The sequence below is a fragment of the Bos grunniens genome, chromosome 3 (genome assembly GCF_055505025.1).
Source record: "Bos grunniens cultivar Pamir isolate PY7600 chromosome 3, Bosgru_T2T1.0, whole genome shotgun sequence".
NCBI lineage: Eukaryota > Metazoa > Chordata > Mammalia > Artiodactyla > Bovidae > Bos > Bos grunniens.
The window spans coordinates 44,028,831-44,049,398 of NC_141167.1; the positions used below are offsets into that span (position 1 = coordinate 44,028,831).

The 20,568-nt window shown below is 42.0% G+C and overlaps 2 long non-coding RNA genes across 2 annotated transcripts in view; one reads left to right on the plus strand and one right to left on the minus strand.

The window, feature by feature from the left end:
- Nucleotides 1-20,568, minus strand: part of LOC147375573 (uncharacterized) — a 224,562-nt gene that overhangs the window by 11,383 nt on the left and 192,611 nt on the right. The gene's annotated exons all lie outside the window — the stretch shown is intronic.
- LOC147375574 (uncharacterized) lies at nucleotides 477-19,883 on the plus strand. Its single transcript, XR_015160223.1, has 3 exons — nucleotides 477-628; nucleotides 767-825; nucleotides 17,798-19,883. It is a non-coding gene; the product is annotated as an uncharacterized LOC147375574 (long non-coding RNA).

A 20,568-nucleotide genomic window follows, 5' to 3' on the forward strand; every position in this document is an offset into this window, starting at 1 on the left:
CTGATGGAGAAAGATGGTGAAAACAAGAGGAGGTCTTGATTTGCATGGGGGTTGGGAGTCAGTGGACAGTGGTCATGTTCCTTTTAGACACATGTGAATTCTGAAAACTTGCGTGTATTTACAAAAAAAAAGTCTATCTAATAGCATAACACAAGCAGGAAACCTACAACTGAATCTGAAAGAATTGAGGCTAAAGAGAACAACTCAAGTTCAAAATACATCATCACCTTTCCCCTTGCTTTTGAAATTTTTTCATGGAGATTTTTAAAAAAGTGTGGGCAGGTGTCCACCAGATGGCAATATTTCTTTATAAAAGTCTAGATTTAGAAACCATACCTTCACCGCCACTACATCAAGGTAGATTCTTGAGGGGCACAGAGTCAGAGTCTAGTCCAAATTGTTGAAAGTAGAGCCCCATCTGCTGCTACTTCCTCTAGTAATGTGCATAGGCAGTGGCAGTTTTATGAGTACACCTGCGCTAAGTGGGACCAGGTGCTTCACATCATGAAAAGTCCCTTAATCCTGAGTGCTAGCACATGAGTGACGTTGGAAACCTCACATCACCTCTCCCAGCCTCTTTCTCACCGAAGAGTGGTGAACACATTAGTACCAACCTCACTAGGTTACGGTGAGTATGAGATTAGATGATGCATGCCTACAAGGTCCCTAGCATAGTCCTGGTACAAAATACAAAGTACGCACTTCATAATTGGTAGGTCTAATTACCATATTATCCCCACAGTGACCCTTAATTCCCCACCCCCAGGCTCGACCCTTGGCCAGCCTTGGACGGCCTTCCAGGCATGAACCTCACAAGGGAAGCAGGTGAATCCCAGCAAGATGGTGGACTCCGTTCCAAGTCCTCTCGGGTAGCTCAGGGTTAAAGAGTCTGCCTGCCAATGCAGGAGATGTGGGTTTGATCCCTGGGTGGGGAAGACCCCCTGGATAAGGAAGTGGCCACCCACTCCAGTATTCTTGCCTGGGAAATCATATGGACAAAGGAGCCTGGCGGACTGCAGTCCATAGGGTCGCCAAGAGTTGGACATGACTTAGTGACTAAACAACAGCATGGCAGGTGCTCCTCTGTGATAATCCTTGCTCCCCACTGCATTTACAGGAAGATAGAGTCCTTCTGTAATTGACTTGTCTGATAGGACAGGCAAGCCATGAAGATGGAGAGGGAGGAAGCGCCTGAATGGAACACAAATGCCAGAAAATCAGCCCCTCCTAGCACACCGCGTTGAATTCAGCTACTCCCTGTTTAGTTGCTTTTCCTAATCTACTGAAACATGTACAATTGCTATCAGCGGACTTATAATTATATATTCCCAGCCTGCCAGGTGGGATAGGTCCAAGAACTCGTTTTGTTTGGAGGCTGATGCAATATGAATGCAGCTCCGCTTTGTCTTGGGAGGAAGCAGCTCAATGCTAGTGCCTGTGGTCCAGCTATAGGGGATATTTTTTTGGCAGGGGTCAGCCAGCGCTGCCCTCCCACTGTATTTATCTTCCTCTTAATCTACTAGTTCAGCCTACCAGATGCTTCATTTTCTCTTATAAAAGCCTAAAATATTTGTATGCTTTAAAAATGTTTTCAGAAAAGCTACCAATTATTATTGTTATTGTCCCGTAACATTGCTTTGTAGGTGTTTGTTAGCTTCTTTTTATTTCATATAGGGTTTTGAGGAGCAGGTAATGAGAGTGTAGTGAAAAGAGGATAGGACATATAACTTTGTGGAGGAAAGGAAAAGATATTTCTTGGTCTCTAAAGAATCTGTCTGCCAAGCAAGAGATGCAGTTTCGATTCCTGGGTCAGGAAGATCCCCTGGAGAAGGAAATGGCAACCCACTCCATTATCTTGTCTGGGAAATCCCATGAACAGAGGAAGCTGGTGGGCTATAGTCTCTGGGGTCGCAGAAGGGCTGGATATGACTTAGTGACTAAACAACTTGTACTGCAAGTAGCAAAACAAATTTTTATGTTTTCAGTCCACATAAAAGTGCTAAATTAGCACTTTTAGCGCTAATTAGTCAAATATGGCCACGTGGAACACAGGTTCTCAAACTTCCTTACATTTATACAGCCTAGCTTGGTTTACAAGGCACAGTATTTCATTGGCCTCTTAGGTTAATCTTATATTGTAGGTGTGGGTTATTTCTCACATTTATTTAATTGATATTCAAAAGATTAGGCAACTTGATTCATTCAAAGAATATTTACTGAAAGCATGCTGTGTGCCAGGCAATGTTGTAAGCAGTGACCGGAAGCTCCCAACCTCACACAGTTTACACTCTAATGTTAACACATTCTAACGTGTTAACACACATGTAGATAAAATATATAATATGCCAGATAGTAGTGAGTGGCATGAAGGAAATCAGATGGGGAATTTGGCAGGAGGTTGTGCGTGGGTGTGTTTGGGGGTGGTGTGTTACAGTTTTAACTTTGGTAGTGACATGGTGTTTTGTTAAAGACCTAAAAGGGAGAGGGAGGAAGCCATATGAAAGCCTACAGGAAAGAGCATTCTGGGAGGAAGCAAGAGCAATTGCAAAACGTGGAGGAAGAAATCCTGCTAGAGCAGAGTGGATAAATGAGAGAGAGCCAGGGGATAAGGTTTGGAGAGGGTCGAAGGAAGATTGTGTAAGGGCTTATGGGCCATCCCAAGACTTTGAGGAAGGGTCCATAATCTGATCTAGGTTTTTAAAGGATTACAACGCATTGTGCTACAGTCAGAATGTAGGAAGGTAGGAGGAGAAACAAACTGGCTGGCCAATTAGGAGGTTTATTCCAATAGTTCAGGAGAGATGACTTTAGCTTGGACCAGGGTGCTGGTGATGGGGTTGCCAGAAGTAGTCAGATTTATTGGCTTTGCCAATGGATTAGCTGTGGGGTGTAAGAGATAGACAGGAGCCCAAGGCAACACAAGGTTTGTGGGAGGATAGAGTTTCTACTGCCTGAAATGAAGACGACCATGGGGCAGGCTTGGCAGAGAGAAGATAAGGAATTATATTTAGACATGATCAGTTTGAACCTGTGATTAGACATCTTAATGGAGATATTGAAACATCAGTTGGATATGTAAGTCTGGGGTCCACGTAGAGGTTCTGATTGGAGAAATAAATGTATCAGTCTTTGGTGTACAGATATTATTGAAAAACTTGAGATTAGATAGATTCCCATGGGAGTGAGTGTGGACAGAGTAGAGGTCTGAGGTCTGAATCCTGGGACCCGCCAGCATTCGAGGGTTGGGGAGATGAAGGATCTAGCATAGGAGAAGGAATGGCTAGTGAGGAAGCAGGAAAACCGTGAGGACAGGATCTCTCAAAGCCAAATGGAGAAAACATTTCAGAGAGGGAGTAGTCAGTTGCATCAAAAGCTGTTGACAGTCCACGTGAAATGAGGATGGAGGAAAGGGTCATTGGATTTAGGTCTCCCCAGTTATCCTCTCATAGCAATCTCTTTTCTTCACTGAAAAAAAAATATGGTAATGCCTGTCTTTCACTGGGTAGTGCGTGTGTGTTCAGTCACTTCAGTCATGTCTGACTCTTTGTGACACTATAGACTGTTGCCTGCTAGGCTCCTCTGTCCATGGGATTCTCCAGGGAGGAATACTGGAGTGGGCTGCCATTCCCTCCTCTGGGGGAATCTTCCTGACCTAGAGATAGAACCCATATCCCCTTGTGTCTCCTGCACTGCAGGTGGATTCTTCGCCAACTGAGCCATCTGGGAAAAATATGTTAAGAACTCACTGTGAGATTTGTCTTCCTTTTGCTTTTTGTTTTGCTACAAAACATCCATTCCTCCTTCCTTGCCTTCCCAACAGTGTCCCAAATCACTTTGGGGAATTCTCTGTCTCCTGTTGTATGTAGCTTTGATAGGATGGAAAATTCAGGTGCTTGTCTTTGGAAGCCAAAAGGGGCAGATGCTGGCCAGGACCCCTACACAAGGGGGCAGGCTCCATCCATCAGAGGCTCCTGAATTTATCCAATGCAAGAGAAAGTGTTAAGTACCAGAATTTCTATCCTAACCAGACCCCTCCTGGTGGGAGACTGTTGCCATGGTTCCTGTTTCCTAGGCCTCATGTTCCTCTGGGTCTTGCTTCTCCAGCCGCTCTTTAGTTTTCTGAGCTCCCAATACCTTTCCTTAAGTAAATCTCGACTTGTTTAACCAGAGCCAGTTCCTGTTCCTTTTAATAAAAAATTGTAACGTTTAAGCATGGATAAATATTTGTTGAATAAATGAAAAAAGCCTGGTTTTCATAAAAGGAAAGTCTGAATTTCAAAGAAGTTTAGCCTCTAGTCTAAATCCTCATAGCTTCCATTATTTCATCATTTCTTTGATGTATCCTTTTCACATTCTCAGATTTCTGCAATCAGGATGCATTTTATACTTCATGGTATCTTATAATTAATGGGTAGTATTTTTCTGTTTTTACTGGTATATAAAATAATGCTGTGTTTTACATCAATTTTCATTCAATGAAATACATTACTAAGCATTGGAATCAGGATTCAAACATATCTCAAAAGAATATACACCTCTGCTTCCCAAGAAGTTTACTATCTAGTTGGAGAAAAAAAAAAGTGGAAAAAGAAAAGTCTCTCTAAATCTGTAGAGAAGACCTAACCAAGGCTTCAGGGCTATATAAACTCTGAGGGGTTGGACAGAGGAGCCTCTGGGTGAGCATTTAAATTGATCCTAAAGGGTAAGGAAGATTTGGGGAGTTTGGGATTAGCAGAATTTGGGAGTTTGGGATGATATTACATATAGAGTGGATAAACAGCAAGGTCCTACCATATAGCACAGGGGACTATATTCAATATCCTGTGATAAACTACAATGGAATATACATATGACTAAATCACCTTGTTATACACCAGAAACTAACACAATATTGTAGACCAACGATACTTCGGTCAAAAATAAATTAAAAAAGAAAGATCTTGGTTGATGGAAAGGTGAGAGGAGAAGAGAGATGAGAGGCTATACTCTGGATGTTGGCATCGAAGCAGACACTTTAAATGCATATCTGAGATAAGAGGCTGAAGTTGGTGAAGATCATTGCTCAGTGTTTCCCTCTCACTCTCTTCTTCTTTTCTAGAGTTAGTGATTTCTCCACCTCTCTCTGTTTCCTATCACATTTTTTTTTTCTGCTGCAACCTTTTTCTGGCAAGCTTCTCCTTCCCGCTTTCTGTCCTTTCCTCCCAGTTAGTTCCACTCGTGTCTGGTTGACGGTATCCCCCTGGGCACCAGGAACAGATGAACAGGGGAGAAGATCCTAGGTGGAGGGGCAACAGTGCATGAGGGCAAAGATATATATATATATATACACACACACATGTATATACACACGCATATATGACAAAATGTCAGATGGTAGAAGAGCAATGAACGGCTAGAGAACCCTTAGAAGGGTTAGAGAACTGAGGATGCTGCAGTGGGAGTTGGTAATTCAAAGAGAATGGCCAGGGAAGCCCTCTTTGATAAGGTGAAGCATCAACAGGGACCTGAGAGGAGGAAGGTGGAAGGTGCGCCAGGATGAGGGCACAGCAGAGACAAACATGTTGGTGTGGGGGTGGGGATCACTGTCTAACACACAGCAGGTCTACAGAAGAGTAGGTGAGGGGCAATGTGACAGCAGATGCCTGTGGGGAGGTGACACCACCCAGATTCTATAGGCTTTGCCAGTGTCATAAGGGTTTGGGGGTTTTATTTCACGTGGATGTAAAGCCTTTAGAAAGATCTGAGCAGAGGAAAGAGAATGGGAGATAGATGGTGTATAATTGATCACAGAGGAGTTGGAATGCCACCCTAAAAACTTTAACTGTGATTCTCTAATGTCCCTGTGATGTTCATTTTTGAATCATTTGAAGAGTATGAAATCTACTCTAATGGATAAATATGATTTTTTTTGTGTGGAACCCAGAGAGGCCCCCCTACCTAGAACAGATGCAGTGATGTGATAGTTTGTTTTGACAGAAACAGGCTACAGAAGGTTACACTCCCTCCACTCTGCCTTTGGTTGTCAAGGAGACACCTCTGGAAACCTCTTCTCTTGTATCTAAATGTCACTGTGTAGCACTTAGATTTTTCATGTTCTCCTTTTATTATGTTATTGTAAAGTTCACCATGTAATTTTGTGCAGAAGTTAACAATTTCATCACCGATGTGTCTATTCACGGCAATGAATAGATGTGTCTATTCAGGAGCATTCCCTATTCTGTTCCTTAGTCCTTCTCCATCTTTCTGAAGCTAGTTTCCCAGAGAGGGTTGCACCTGAGAAATAATTCTGTCTCCAGGAGGTCCTGAGGTCAGACAAGCTAAAAGAGGCCAGTTCATTCTGAGACGCAGACAGCAACATGGTGAATCGATGAATTCAGCTACAGAAAAATGTTTGGTGCTGGGCTGTTTTCAGTAAAGTGCATCATTTCAACTGCTTATTAATCAGGGTAGATTCTGCTGTGTTCATCTTATAGAGAAGGATATTGAGAGGTGGTGGTAAAGAGACTTAACCAGGTAGTTGGTAGCCTTGAAACTAACATCTCCTCATTGAGTGTGATTTCTACAACACTGCACTTTTTCAAAGATAGGAGCCAGAGGTGATAGATTAATTAGTTCATCCATTTATTCATTCACACACTGTGATTGAGCGCCTTTTGTGAGCTGTGTACTGCTCGAAGCCCTGGGAGCAGGGAGGTGAATGAGTCAGACCACAGCCTACGCACGTCCCTCCAGTGCCTACGCAGACATTACTCTTGGCTGTCGGCTGGATGTAGATGCGGAATCCGTTATTGATCAGAGTTGGCCCTTTAGATGAAAATCTGTTTGCTCTCCCTGGCTCAGGCGGACATGATTCAGAGTCCGACACAGCTGATTCCTAATCAGTTTTCCCTCTGAGAGGAAATTGAGGTTTTTCAATAAGCTTCAGACTAAAAGACGTGTGGAGACGAATCTGGAGATTAAGATGGTCACGGATATTGTTGGCCAGGGATCAGAATCTCCCAAAGTGTTGTTCTCTAAACTGTTTAACAATTCTGGTGAGTGGAATGTATTCAAATTGCGCATCTTAAAGCCTTACGTTTCTGTGCTGTGATGCACAATCAAGAGTAATGACGCATGCTGCTATCGCTTCCTTTCAGCGCAGAGAGGAAACAGGTTGATGTCTTTGGACCTTGTTCATCATTTACCCACAGTAGCAACACTTTTCCTCTTGCTGCAGGAGGTCTTGAGGGCTTCCATCTGCTAGCAATTTGCTTTTCACAAATATTTTTAACCAAGGAGAGATTAGAGTTTCTATATCAAAATATCTTTCTGAAAGCTGTCAGTAGCCAACATATTTAAAGAGGAGTTACACTATCTATATTACTGTCTGCACATCTTAATTACTCGGGTCTTCCAGGGCTCACCCAAATTAGACAAAAGAGGAGATTAATGAAATGTGTTATGTTGTTTAAAAGTGAAAAGTGAAAGTTGCTCAGTAGCGTCTGACTCTCTGTGACCCCAAGGACTATATAGTCCATGGAATTCTCCAGGCCAGAATACTAGGGTGGTAGTCTTTCACTTTCTCCAGGGGATCTTCCCAACCCAGGGATCAAACTCAGGTCTCCTGCATTGCAGGTGGATTCTTTACCCAGCTGAGCCACAAGGGAAGTCCAAGGATACTGGAATGGGTAGCCTATCCCTTCTCCAACAGATCTTTCCAACCCAGGAATTGAACCGGGGTATCCTGCATTGCAGGCGGATTCTTTATAAACTAAGCTATCAGGGAATGTTTAGACAGACCAAATAACGTATCAGATACAAATAGCTCACACTGCATTATCGGATTTTATCCTCAGCCTTTGCTTTTTCATCTGAAATGTCTGGATATACATATTATCAAGAGTGGCTCATCTGTCATGCTGTTTCTTGAGTGGCCCCTATAAGGGTTTAATATAGAGCTAAGAAGCAGTCATTGTTCTGGGGGTGGGGGTTGGGGTATATCTGAATTTTGTCAATCCAGCAAGGCTGCTACTTGGGGAAATTGATTTGGAGGCAAAGGAGGAGATGACAATTGACTTGTATAAGAGGCCAAGACATTTTGGAAGACATGAGGCCCAGCTTCCAAATTCTGTTCCCTGAGGTCTGGTTGGGTAGAGATGCTGAAGAAGGGTGGGTGGAGGGCTCCTATTAAGCCCAGGACAGTGAAGGGTTATGAGATTCCTAAAATAAAGTCAACATTATGGATAAGAGACATCTAGGCTAAGGATCTGGGACCAAGATCTTAAAGTTTGTGACACAGGGCTAGGTCTTACACAGTGAATCGCTCCTAAAAATAGCTCTTCTGGGTCAGCTATCCTAGCACAGTGGAAAGACTATAGGGAAGAATTCCTGAGAACAAGGGTGTCATTGGAAAGACCTGTAATTTCAGAGTAAAAATAAGGGGACAAGCATGGGAAGGAATGGGCAGAAGCAGTCTCCATGGTGACACTGGGTAGAAGACATGGCAGCTCTAGGCTCATCCATCCACTTGTTTCAACTTGGTGTGGAGGGGCAGGTCTGAACGCTGTTGCATTGTGTAAGCTCTTAGGAGATCACTGGACTAGTGAGAGTTGAGGATGTCCCAAGATATCACTTCTTGCTAATAGGGTATGAGGGTGTTTGAGTATTCAAGTACAAAAGAGAGGTGATATAACCGTATTTATGCTCTGAACTTGTGGGACAGGACATACTAGCAGTGTGTGTGTGTGTGTTTGTGTGAGTGTTGTGGGATTCAGTGGAGATGTTACAATGCTTTGGACACCCCATATCATCACAGATTGAATACTTTCCCCTTGAAATGGAGCTGTTTAGTGACTGAAATAAGGGCCACCACTCTTATCATGGAAAAGGTACTGATGACTGGGAGGATTCTAGGGGACTGTGCTGAGCACAGCCTAGTAAAAGCTCTAGGGAAAGCTCTAAAACCCCTGGGTAAGCACAGAGTGGTGGGCAGGATATTTAGGAAAGAAGGAAAGACAAGAACTGCAAAGGAGAGTGGCAGAAGATGTAGCTTTACGTTGAATCTCCAAGGCAATATATGGAGGGTAGTAAGGATTCTTACTCAATCTCTGAATTTCTAAATTATAATGAAATCATTCCTTGGAGGAAGAGCGTTCAAGATCTAATGTTGTAGGTCCTGGGTGTGAAAGGATCCCTGTCACCCCAAATCTGGACGTCTCCAGAGATATGCTGGAGATGCAGCTCCATCTGCAAGGGCTCACGCAGGAGTGAGGACATGCAGGTCCCAGTGGAACCCCCGAGGTACTGAAACATCCTAAGAGGGTGTTTGGGGGAATGGAATTATAGCCCTGGGGGGAAAACATTTTATCTTTATTCAGTGAGACATACTTCTAAAACAATGGTAAAAATAATAGGTTTATATATATATATATAAAATTTAAAACCATATGCCAGCCTTTGCTTTAAGGGTTAGGATTAGGGTCATTCAATTAAGTAATTAAATGTAGTTCATAGAATCCTCACAACTCTCCTCTGAGGCAGGCCCTAGCATTATGTTTCCTCATCTCCCTTCACTCCAGGCTCACTTATGCTCCTCATCTCCCTTCACTCCAGGCTCACTTATGCTCCTCATGGTACCCAGGCCAGGCCAGATATGCTCTTCCCTGAAAGTCGTTATTCTGCTCTCTCTTCCTTCCCATGTGCCCGCACGCCCTGTTCCCTGACCTTCCTTGGGTCCTTTCTCCAATATCTCCTTCTCAGTGAGACTTCTCTTGTCACATTTTCAAGTTGACATTCTCTCTCCTCCTTGTCTGCTACATTTCTCTCCATAGCACTTATTACCCTGCAAGATCTGCCTCTCTCAATCTATCTATCCATTCATCTGTCCATCCATCCATCCACCTACCCATCCATCCATCCTTCCACACACTTATGTGCCTTACTTATTGTCTGTCTCCTCTGTCAGGATCATAAAGGCATTTTTGTCTGTTTCTTTTTCACTGTTGAATCCAGAGGTCATATTAAAGCACCATTAATGATTTCACCCACACAGGGACAGATGCAGGCAGGAGCACTGGGGCAGGCTTCTGCAAGGACCCCGCTCTGCCATGCTTCATCCTTTTAGTTGCTAGATTGTGGGAAGTCCAGAGGGTCCTGGGGTAGAGACTGAAGCAGACATGGAGTTGGGGCTGAGAGTGTCTGAAGTTCTTAATAACCAGTGACAATGTACATGTGTATTCTGGCTGAATCCCCAGTGCCTAGAATTACTATAGCATATAGTAAGAGCTCAATAAATACTGGTTAAAAGAATAACTCTAATTTTATGGATGAGGCTAAGTCACAGAAGTAGGGAATTTGACAGTGCTGGGCATGGGTCCAGCCCCTGTTCCAGTCTGGCTCCAGAGCCTGTACTCTGAACTGCTAGGTTCTACCTTTGTAGGACGGCTTTTGTGAAGAGAAAAATAGAGGAGGCCGTCATTCCAAAAGTACCTGACACATCATCCTCATCATATTCTTAAGGACCCATAAGAGTCCTTACAGTTCTCTTAGAACAAGTTGGGGATATGCATAAATGAAATAAAATACATTTCTAAAAAGTTGAAAATAAAATTGTTTCAGTCAAGTTTATGATTTTTCTCTTCCTCCTGTGACTGAGTAGCCACTAGGAGAATCCAGCTTCAAAACAGAGGCACCACTTTAAATAGGCACCACTTTAAAACACTACTTCTAACAGATAATAACTCGCATGGAAGTCAGAACAATGGGCCTCCAAAGATCTCCATACTCTAACCATCAGAACCTGTGAATATTACTGTACATGGCAAAAGAGCCTTTGCATATGTGATTAAGTTAAGGACTTCGAAATGGGGAATTATGCTGGATGCTCTGGGTGGGTCCAGTCTAACGACAAGTGTCCTTAGAAGTGGAGAACCTTTTCCAATTGTGATCAGAGAGAGAGAATCAATTGTGGAAATAGGATTAGAGAGGCACAGAACTGCGGGCTTAGAAGATGGAGGAAGGGGCCACAAGTCGTGGAATGTGGGCAGCCTCTTGGAACTGGAAAGCAAGGAAATGTATTCTCCCCTATAGAAAGGGGAGCTCTGTCTTACAGAGCTCACAGAAAGGAAAGTAAGCCTGCCTAGACAGTGGTTTTGGCCCAGAGAGACCTGTGTGGGACTTGTGACTTACAGAACTGTGTTTAAGCTTCTAGGTTTGTGATAATTTGTTACAGCTGCAATAGAAAACTAATAGACCATACCAAGTACAGGTAAAGTGAAAAATTAGCCAAGTCATCCAAATGTTAAAAAGACTAAAAAGACTCAACTGTTGTTTTTGATTGAGTTCATTCAAAATGATTGTATTCATATAGTAAGAACATAGCTATGATTACTGTAACATTTTTGATTGATGTGTTATTGATATCAAATAAGTCTTTCCAGTCTTTTAAAGGAATGCATGATATTCATGACTATCATGTAAGGAAAATCAAATTAGAAGGGAACATTCTGCTACATCAATTTATGAGTCTATATTTCTCTATTAAATCAAGCGGCTTGTCATTTACATAGAGCAGACTTCATATAAGTGGGAGAAGATTGTTGCCAAGATTTTGAACTCCCAGAGGTCCACCCTTATAACTCTCTCCACAAACTAATCAGCCTCCAGCCCTGTTAGTTCTTCCATCACCATAGTCCTTGCATCTGTTTCTTTCACAGCCACTGATTCAGGCTCCAGCACTCCACACCTAGACAAATAGGCATATAACTGGCCCCTTTGTTTTTTACCCTCTGATCTGTCCTGCATGTGCTCTCTAGATTCATCACTCCCAAAAACATTCTTCATCACACTGCCCTACAAGGACATTTTCATGCTCTTGTTATCAGCCATAGTCAAGGTTCTCAGCTATTAGCAGGACCTGATTAGTGGTAAGGGGGTTGCAAGTCACTTGTATGTATCCAGTAATGATGTTCTAAGATATATAGTTGATTTCCTTTCTATAAAAATATTTGGGGACAGATATATTCATTTATATTCATGTCATGAATATTTACAGTGCATTTGTTAGGTACCTGGCACTGTTCTAGGTACTGGGGATGTAGGGTGACTAAGAGAGAAAAGTGCACCTCCCAGAGTGGAGAGACAGAGCGTACTCTATGAAATAAACAAGAAATATCTCACTGTGTTGAATGCAAGGCAAAATATTCACACAGGGGGAAGTAATAGAATGATTGGTGGCTACTTTGGACTGAGTAATCAGAGAGGACTTCTGGAAGGAGATGACATTTGAGCTGATGTCTGCAAAGATGTCTGGGATGTGAGTATTCCAGGAAGAGAGAAGGGCAAGTGTGAGAGGTCTCAGATGGATGTAATCTTGGAGTGTTCAAGGAACAGAGAGAAGGAGAGTGTAACTGGAGGGTGGCAGGTGAGCCGGCGAGGAAAGACTAATCATATCTTAGGTTTCAGGCACAGAACACTGAGCTTTGATTTTTCTCTTATTGTGATACAAAGCCACTAGAGGTTTAAGTCAGAGAATTGGCGTATATTAACATTTGTCTTTAAAAGCTCACTTAGATGACTGGGTTATTGTGGAAGACAGTCAGGAGCCATCACTATGTCCAGGCAAGACTATGGTGGCTTGGACAAGGGTGATGAAGGAGGAGGTAAAGAGAGATGTGTGAACAAATCCAGAACACATCTTGAACTTATAACTGATAAGACTTGCTGACGGATTAGATTTCTAGAATGAGGCACAGAAAGTGATTTCTGATTTTTTGGCTTGATCCAGTGGCTGATACTATTTGTTTTGATGAAGGGACTCAAAATTAGCCACCATGCTTTCTTGGTTTACAAGACATCTGGGGAAATTTGCCCTGGTATGAAATAATCAAGATGGCTTTTCTTTATAGGACTAATCCTAATACAGAATAGAAAATTAAACAAAGGAACAAAATAATATTTAGCCAAATATGCTGTGGGACAAATTTACAAAGTTTTTAAACTATAAATAAACTATAAAACACATTTAAAATCAAGACTATTTATGTGATTTTATAGTACTTTTTTGGGGGACAAGATTCCCACCAAAGAAGTTTTCCCTTTCTCCCAAAATCTGCCATGGGCTAAGAAATGAAATACAAATGTTCATTAAAATCGCACATAAGATAAGAGCAAACAGGGTCTGTTATAAATCACTTTGCTGTAAAGAAACTAACACAACATTGTAAATCAACCCTACTTCAATGCCAGTCCAGGTTCGATGCATGATGCCGGATGCTTGGGGCTGGTGCACTGGGACGGCCCAGAGGGATGGTATGGGGAGGGAGGAGTGAGGAGGGTTCGGGATGGGGAACATATGTATACCTGTGGTGGATTCATTTTGATATTTGGCAAAACTAATACAATTATGTAAAGTTTAAAAATAAAATAAAATTGGAAGAATAAAAAAAAAAAAAAGTTTAAAAGAGAGTAAACACGGTCTGAATGAGGAGATGAAAAGTTGCCTATGAGTAAAAGATAAGTATTTCTCCCATGGGATTTATTGTGATAAATAATATCACAATGATTTATTGTGATATGCTCAAAAACCTTGTTTGCTTACTTATGGAGCCAAAGAGACTACTGAATAAATGATCTCTAGATAGATAAGGAGTTACTGACTTCAGGTTCCATATGTTTATGAGTTGCCTGTCTGCCTTTCCTAGACATCTTCTCTATCACCAGCTGACAGCTTGATCTTTGTGAGTAGGTTTGGTCCAACTCCACTTTGTCTCACTTGCTGCTAGTTCAAAGCTGATTATCTGTCCCAGTTTTAGTTGCTGCATTTCCACCCTGTTATTATGACCTGATCTCCCATCTGTATCTTGTTCTGTATCTAGGCTTTTGCCTTGCTTTGCTGGGTGCCTGCCTTGATACCCTGGTCTACGTAGAACTGTGACTGTAATTTTTCCATTTCAGTTCTCATTCATGTTGGAGCAGGCATTCTATTCCTGAATCAAAGGCTGGAAACAGACTCTACTACATCTCTTTCTACTAGCTAGCATTTTTTGAACATTTATTATGTGCCAAGCACTGTGATAAACACATTACATAGATGATCACGCAATTCTGACAGCTATCCAATGAATCATGCTGTTTTTTTTTTTTTTCAAATGATTAAGCTGAAGCTCAGAGAAAATATACAACTTTTTTTAGTTCACACAGCTAGTTAGTTGGGGATGGAACAAGGATTAGGATTCAGGGTGACTGAAAAATCCCTGCTTCTCATCACTATCTGTACTGCCCACTATAGATTGATACACAAGTTTGAGCCCCCTAGCTTCCTTGACCAGGGAATAACTTGATTTGGGAATAACTTTCCTTCCTGCTTCCTTTCTACGCTTTAGTCGATGTCTCTCTGTGATGGGAACCAGACCCATATCCCTTCACTCATGTGCCTCTGACGTTCCCTTTTCCTTGTCAGATCATTTCATTAGGTACCTGAGATGGCCAGAAACCAATTCTAAAGGGGAAATTTGTATTTGTACTTAGTTTCAGACTTTATAGATACTGAAACAGCACTTAATAGACCGCTCACTGGTTAACTGGCCCTATAAAGTAGGTGCTATGGTTTCTATTTTTGAAAAGATAAAGGTACAGATCAAGATCATGTAGGTATTTTATGCTGGGTCGTAGATTTCAAACTGTGTCTGACTGATTTCAGTGCATCCTCATACTAATTTCTGGGAACTGTCTCCTAAATGGATCTAGTTTTGGGCTTACAGGCTTCCTATTTTACATGCAGCATTGTGTTTCTATTTTATTTCCATGTAAATAAATGTCCCTGTATGAGTTTTTATGGTAATGAAAATTCTTTTAATGCAGTTTTCATCCTCTTGTCCACTCCCTTGAAATAGTACAACTGATAAACTGTTTTGGTTCATCTCATTTTGGAACACAGTTAATCTTTTTCTTATTTTGGATTTGTGCTTTTGAATGCATATTTTGTCTGATTCTTGCCTTGGAATATTTTTTAATCTGATTATATTACTGTCTTAGGAAAGGGGAGCTTTTTCTTAATAAAACAGAGTAATGCAATTTCTATGATAACAATTGCTTAATTATTCCAAAATAAACACAATATATCATGTGCAATGCATCATTGAACAAATTTACCACATGAATGCTCAAAGCCAAGAGAAAAAGTTATAAAGGCCAATTTTATGGAAATCCTAAAAGGATTTTGGAAATTAAAAGAAAAAAATAGATCCTTTAGCTACATTCTTGAGTTGACATGTACCTGAAAGAGCCAGTTTCAAAGATGTTACTGGCTAAGGGGAAGCTTTAGATTCCGAACTTTACAGGGATTTTTCAGACCCCTGATATGTAACCAGCCATGTTTTGTGCTGCTTGTACAGAAAGTAGTAAGACACAACCCTTGAACTCAGAGTCTAATAGAGTACCCTCTATTAGATAAGCCATGATAAACAACAATAACACAATAATGATAATAGTAGTAATATAGTATGATAGGTGTGCCAACAAAAATATATACAGTTTGAATCCTGCTCCCTGGTGCTGCCTTGGATTTTATGGATATATTTTCTAACATCCTTTGACTTTGAGTACTTTTTTGTAAAATGAAAATCAAAGACTTCTTGTCAAGCCATTAAACTTAGATTAACAGGAAAGGATCAGTTTTGTTAACTAATTTTTTGAATTGGCAAGAAGTAGAATTTTCATTGTTACCTGTTCTATTCAATTAATGTTTTAAAATCTCCAAAATATTGTGTTGACTCACTTCTACAGTAGTTCCCAAATTTAGTTATGTATAGGAATCTCCTAAAAGACTTGTTACAAATAGACCCCTGGGACCCCAACTTTTTTAGTGAGGTTCAGATTCATTAGGCCAAGACAGGGCCCAGGAATCTGCACTTTAAACAAACTACCCAGGTAATTCTGATGCAGGTAATTTGCGGGAGATATAGCCCCTCTAAGTCATAACGGCATAGTAGTCTGCCAGTCCTGGGCCTATTTTCTGTTACTGTGATTTGCTCTTCTCTGCTCTGTATCCTGGAGAGCAGGCTGGTTTTCCAAATTCATATCAAGTGGCTTCCAGCTGGTTTTGACCAATGGGAGGAAGACTGGCCACTGGTGGGAGACTGTAGCACAGGAGGAAGGAAGAAGCCTCTGTTTGCCTCCTGTGGAGTCCTTGCATTAAAGTGTTAGTTGCTCAGTCCTGTCTGACTCTTAAGGACCCCATGGACTGTGGCCCACCAGGCTCCTCTGTCTATGGAAATCTCCAGGCAAGAATACTAGGGTGGATAGCCATTCCCTTCTCCAGGGGATCTTCCCGACCTAGGGATCATACCCTGGTCTCCTGCATTGCAGGCAGATTCATTACCATCTAAGCCACCAGGGAGTGTCTAAATGTCATTCAGTTAGTCAGTTCAGTTGCTCAGTCATGTCCAACTCTTTGAAACCTCATGGACTGCAGCACCCCAGGCTTACTTGTCTATCACCAACTCCCAGAGCTTGCTCAAACTCATGCCCATCGAGTTGGTGATGCCATCCAACCATCTCATCCTCTGTCACCCCTTTCTCCTCCCACATTCAATCTTTCCCAGCATGAGGGTCTTTTCCAATGAATCAGTTCTTCGCATCAGGTGGCCAAAATATTGGAGTTTCAGCTTCAGCATCAGTCCTTCCAATGAATATTCAGGGCTGATTTCCTTTAGGATGGACTGGTTGGATCTCCTTGCAGTCCAAGGGACTCTCAAGAGTCTTCTCTCCAACACCACAGTTCAAAAGCATCAATTCTTTGGTTCTCAGCTTTCTTTATGGTCCAATTCTCATATCCATACATGACTACTGGAAAAAACATAGCTTTGACTAGACGGACCTTTCTTGGCAAAGTAATGTCTCTGCTTTTTAATATGTTGTCTAGATTTGTCACAGCTTTCTTCCAAGGAGTGAGCATCTTTTAATTTCATGGCTGCAGTCAATATCTGCAGCCATTGGGAGTGACTAAATGCCCTCTATGATTCTGCTGCTGCTGCTGCTAAGTCGCTTCAATTGTGTCCGACTCTGTGCGACCCCATAGACGGCAGCCCACCAGGCTCCCCCGTCCCTGGGATTCTCCAGGCAAGAACACTGGAGTGGGTTGCCATTTCCTTCTCCAATGCATGAAAGTGAAAAGGGAAAGTGAAGTAGCTCAGTCTCGTCTGACTCTTAGCGACCCCATGGACTTCAGCCTACCAGGCTCCTCCGTCCATGGGATTTTCCAGACAAGAGTACTGGAGTGGGGTGCCAGTGCCTTCTCTGTACTCTAGTGTCTGCCAAACAAGAACAAGTGTACAATAAGCATCCCAGCTTCTACATGTATTCCTGGCTTCTGGGACCCAGTAACCCCAGCCCCAGACTCTGGATGTCAAGGTCAGGGATAGTGGCAGTTATTGATTTTGTTAACTTCTGAGTTGCCTCGCTATAGCTGATGCTATCAGTGCTCCATCTGCATCTTCAAGAAATCACTTACCATTTAGTTCACCAACCCAATTTCCAAAGGCAAGCTCTTGCCTTTGCCTTTGTTGGAGGACTAACCAAATCTGTTGAAACCCACTTTGTGTGTATAGCAGGCTACAAGTGCTTAAGAATTAACATTCCCTTAGGGGATAGCCCTTAATCAATGACTGACTATAAAAACTCCAGCTCCCTTATCCCTTGGTCTATTTTGTGCTATTTTGTGGAGCATCTAGGCTAAATAGATGCCTTTGTGGGCAAGCTGCCTTTCCTTTCCTTCCTGCAGCACTTCCCTCTCACCTACCTATAGTCCTTGCATTTTCAGATAAATTGGCTGCATTTGAATTTTGTCTCAGAGTCTGCTTCTTAGAAACCCCAACTAAGATGCTCACTGTCCTCAGTTGGCTTCTCAGCTTCCTCTATCACCTACATATTCACTTCCTGGCAATACAGTTCTTCTATTTGAAACTCCTGGAGGAATTTTTCTTATCCTGGTTAGATGAAACTAGGTACTAAACACCACAAGTATTCAGGTGAACAAGCATGAACTTTATTCTCAAGAGGCTCATCTACTATAAGGGAAGACAAACAAGTTTATAAGTATATACGTGTGAAGAGACATTGGAGACAAGATGGCAGGGTAGGACTTGAGCTCACCTTCTCACATGAAAACATTGAAATCACAACTAACTACAGAATAATCATCAGCAAAAAAGGCTGGAAGCTACCATAAAAGATATTGTACATTCAAAGAAAAAGATGAAGCCACAACAAGATGGTCGGAGGGCACATTCACAATATATTCAAATCTTACATCCACCAAATGACCAATCTGCAAACTGGAAAATAATTTTATGACAGAGTTTCTCCCACAAAAAATGAAAGTTCTGAGCTCCACAGTATGGGGGTCTGTAATCAGGAGGAAGAACCCCCATAACATTTGGCTTTGAAGTCCAGTGGGGCCTGATTGCAGGAACTCCACAAGACTAGGGGAAATCAAAACTCCACGATGGGAGGGCATACCTAGATCTCATGAAACCAGCTCCCAGGGAAAAAGCAGTGACTTCACAGGAGCCTGGGCCAGACCTATTTGCTGGTCTTGAAAGGTCTCCTGGGGAGGCAGGGAATGACTATGGCTCACTGTGGGAACAAGGACACTGGTGGTGGAGGATTGAAGAGTACTCACTGGCATGAACTCTCCAGGAGGCTGCCATTTTGACACTAAGACCTGGCCCCACACAACAGTTTGTAGGCTCCAGTGCCGGGATGCCTTAGGACAACCAACCAGCAGGACAGCAACACAGCCCCACCAACCAGCAGGCAGGCTGCCTAATTCTCCTGAGGCCACAGCCACCTCTAAACACTCCCTTTGACATAACTCTGTCCACCAGAGGGACAAGACCTAGCTCCATACATCAGAGGGCAGGCACCAGTTCCTCCAACCAGGAAGCCTGCACAAGCCTCTAGATGAGCCTCACCCACTAGAGTGAAGACACCAGAAGAAGAGGAACTACAATCCTACAGCCTGCAGAATGGAGACCACAACAGCAAGTTAGACAAACTGAGACAGCAGGGGAATATGTTCCAGATGAAGGAACAAGATAAAACCCCAGAAGAACAACTAAGTGAAGTAGAGACAGGGAATCTACCTGAAAAAAAGCTCAAAGTAATGATAATAAAGATAATCCAGGATCTCAGAAAAAGAATAGAGGCACAGACCAAGAAGACACAAAAAATGTTTAACAAAGAGCCAGAGGATATAAAGAACAAATAAACAGAGTTGAACAATACAATAACTAGAATGAAAAATATACTGGAAGGAGTCAATAGCAGAATAAATGAGGCGGAAAAATGAATAATTGAGCTGGAAGACAGAATAGCAGAAATCACTGCCATGAAACAAAATAAGGAAAAAGAATGAAAAGAAATGAGAACAGTTTAAGAGACCTCAGGAACATTAAACACACCAAAATTCACATTATAGGGGTCCAAGAAAGAGAAGAGACAGAGAAAGGGCCTGAGAAAATATCTGAAGAGATAATAGTTGGAAACTTCCCTAACATGGAAAAAGAAAAGTCACCCAAGTCCAGGAAGTGCAAAGAGTCCCACACAGGATAAAACCAAGGAGGAACAGGCCTTCCCTTGTGGTACAGTGGTTAAGAATCCACCTTGCAATGCAGGAGACACCAGTTTGATCCCTGGTCTGGGAAGATCCCATATACCATGGAGCAGCTAAGCCCGTGTGTCACAGCTACTGAGCTCACACACCCTAGAGCCTGTGCTCCACGATTAGAAGTCGATGCGCCATAACTATAGAGTGGCCTTCGCTCACTAAAGAAGTTTTTCACGCTGCGACAAACACCTAGCACAGCAAAAAAAAAATGAATAAATAACCCCGGAAAACCATCCCAAGACACACATTAATCAAACTAACAAATATTAAACACAAAGAGAAAATATTAAAAGCAACAAGAGAAAAGAAACAAAAAACATATAAAGGAGTCCCCATAATGTTATCAGTTGAGTTTTCAGCAGAAGCTCTGCAGGCCATAAGGGAATGGCACAATATATTTAAAGTGATGTAAGGGGAAAACTGGAAAGCTACAATCAAGAATACTCTACTTAGCAAGGCTCTCATCCAGATTCAACAGAGGAATAAAAAGCTTTACAGGCAAACAAAAGCTAAGAGAATTCGGCACCATCAAAGCTTTAGAACAAATGTTAAAGGAACTTCTCTAGGTGGAAAAGAAAAGGCCACAACTAGAAATAAGAAAATTACAAATGGAAAAGCTCACCGGCAAAGGCAAACATATAGTAAAGGTAGGAAACCATCAACACACAAATGTGATATCAAAACCAGCAATCATGAGAAGAGGAGAGTACAAATGCAGGTGATTGGAAATACACTTGAAATTAAGAGACCAGCAACTTAAAACAGTCTTGTTTATATATAGACTGCTATATCAAAACTTCATTGTAACTGCAAAACAAATTCTACCCTAGATATACACAGAAAAAAGAAAAAGGAATCTAAACGCAATACTAAAAATAGTCATCAAATCATAAGAGAAGAGAACAAAAGAGGAAGGGAAAAAA